Here is a 2,777-nt window from a genome sequence, read left to right as displayed (position 1 = left end):
ATCTTTGAAATCTTCATTTGAATTCTCAAATTTAACCCATCAAAATGAAAATATATTTTTTCTAAAGCCTCGATGTTAGTATCACCTAATCCTAATGATTATATCAGCAGAATATTAAAGGAATCTTAAAGGAAGGGAATGTTTCATTTTTTCTTTGTATCCTTGAAACATATCACAATACCTGGGACATAGTATGTACTTAATACATACTTGTTCTATTGAGTTGAATTTATAAAAAAGGATATTTCCTACTCAACAGTTTCTGCAAGGCTCCTTTTACTTCATTGTTCCTCAGGCTGTAGATCAGGGGATTCAACATGGGAATCATTACAATGTAGAAAACAGACACCACTTTATTCTCCTCCGTCGAGTAACTTGATTTAGGCATCACATAAAGGAATGTAAGGGTGCCATAGAAGAGAGTGACTGCTGTGAGGTGGGAGGTACAAGTTGAGAAAGCTTTGGATCTCCCTTCAGTGGACCTTATCTTCAGGACAGAGAAGAGGATGTATACATAAGAGATTATGATAATTAACACTGTGATCATAGTTATTGACCCAGAAGAGACAGTAGGAAGAATTTCAGCAAGATCGTCTTGGTAGTCAAAAAGTTTCAAAAGTGGTGAATAATCACAGAAAAAGTGATTGATCTTATTGGGTCCACAGAAGGACAGATTCAATAAGCAACCAATGAAGACCCAAGCATTCACACAACCACCCAGGTAGGATGTGATGAGTAACACAGTGGAGACCCTAGTAGACATGTTGGTGGAGTAGAATAGAGGGTTACAGATGGCCATATACCGATCATAGGCCATCACTGCCAGCAGAAAGCACTCAGTGGCCCCAAAGATGGCTCCAAAGAGCAACTAGGCCACACAGCCTCCAAAAGAGATTATGGTTTTGTCCACAAGGAAGTTTTTCAGCATAACGGGTGTGACAGATGAGGAATATTCAATATCCACAAATGCCAAGTGGCTGAGGACAAGGTACATTGGGTTGTGAAGTTGGGAGCTATTTCTGATCAATGTGATTATAGTAAGTTTACCAAGTAAGGTGACAGCATAGACACATAGAAATATCACAAAGAGGATGACAGAAAGGGTTGGATCATCTATTAGCCCCAAAATAATGAATTCTGTCACAGCAGGGCAGTTATTGCCAGACATCTGTCTTGGTAAGAGTACCAATTAAGCAGAAGAAAAGGAGATTAAAATCAGAGGACTAAGATTTGGATATGTCTATTTATGTATTCAGGAAACATTCACTGGCCAACTCTTATATGCCCATCTTACTATTTTATACTCACATGGTTTGTTCTCATGCATCATGGCAGGTTGCCCATAAGTAAAGCAAATATGTATATGTTTGTTGCCTCCAATTTTTTTCCACTGAATAACCACACTGTATGATTGGCCAATTTAGTCACTATGAGATTTTGATAAAAGCCATAAGGGTGAAGAGAATTGTTTAATCACACCATTGGAAGCTTTCTTAAGTATATGCAGAGACTATATTCAAATGTGTAAATGCTATTCTACCAACTAAGCACCACTGTTAATCCCTTCCAAAGAAATGGTGTCTGCTCTATATTCCTTCACCTCTCATGGGACCACTTTCCACATATGAATTGACTATGAGGAAAGTCCTGGTTTCCAAGATCATCCTTGTTTTCTAAAATAACAAGAGAAAAGGAATGGAAAATCCAATTCTGAGTCTTCTCATTGTATTTTGCTCCTAGAACCTGGCATTTCTGCAAAGCAGAATTATTAAGCTAGATATTGCTAGCCTGAAGGACTATGGAAAATTTCCCATGGAAATGCTGCTCTTTCTAGGTAAAACAATGGAAAACACTCGCTCAATGTGCCATAATTATATCCTATTTACCTATTGCATCCTACAATTGCAGAATAGCTGAGCAAATTGTGGTATAAGAAAGTAGTGGCAATTTTATGTGCTATAAGAAGTGATAAATAACACTACTTTGGAGTAATATGGAAACACTTTCATTAAGTGATGAAGACTGAATTCAACAGAACTAAAATATTCATTTATATGACGACCATAATAATCATGACAGGAGAAACCACTTTGAAATATCTCAGAACTTGGAACAAAATAGTGACAAATCTTGTCATGAAAAGACTAATGAGGAAATATTATCTACCACTTCTTGGCAGAAAAGTCAAGGACTAGAAGTACAGAATGAGATGGGGATTCTCAGACATGCTGAATCTGTTGATTCAGTTTTCTTGACTATACATATCACTTACATGGAAGGACTTCCTCTGCTAGTGGCAAGAGAAGTAGCTAACAGGGTAATGGTAGACAGGAGTGGATAAAAGGAACAAGAACAAATCAGTTTCAAAATACACAGGAGAAAAAAGTACAACTTTACACCCACACAAATATATATGTGTGTATGTGTTTGTGTTTATTATACATGTAACATTTCTTTTAAGACCAAACTATCTTGAAATGTTTGCATTTGTTAATGTTTGTTAATTTCCAAATGAAAGAAATTATCTTAAATATTACTTTTTTCCTGAAACATTCTTATTACTCCCAACTCTAAACTCATTTTTCTTCTCTTCTCAGTCCAATAAAAATGATACAAAGTACTGAAATAACATTTATCTCAGAGAAGACTCTGACTATAACATTTGTTTATGGCTCTATGGTTCAATTCTTTCTTTGTGACCACAAGAAAAGAGAAAGCCTTAACTTAGTAAAACTCTGTAGAGTGATGAGGCAATTTTTCAACACCTTCTGCTTCAC

General features: G+C 36.2%; 1 pseudogene; it reads right to left on the bottom strand.

Moving 5' to 3' along the window:
• Positions 1 to 229: 229 nt before the first annotated feature.
• On the bottom strand, positions 230 to 1,168 carry LOC114034078 (annotated as a pseudogene).
• Between the last annotated feature and the right edge of the window lie 1,609 nt (positions 1,169 to 2,777).

This window comes from Vombatus ursinus, unplaced genomic scaffold, assembly GCF_900497805.2.
Source record: "Vombatus ursinus unplaced genomic scaffold, bare-nosed wombat genome assembly UNPS02007883.1, whole genome shotgun sequence".
NCBI lineage: Eukaryota > Metazoa > Chordata > Mammalia > Diprotodontia > Vombatidae > Vombatus > Vombatus ursinus.
Note: the sequence above shows the minus strand (reverse complement) of the source record. Positions and strands in the feature narration are given on the sequence as shown.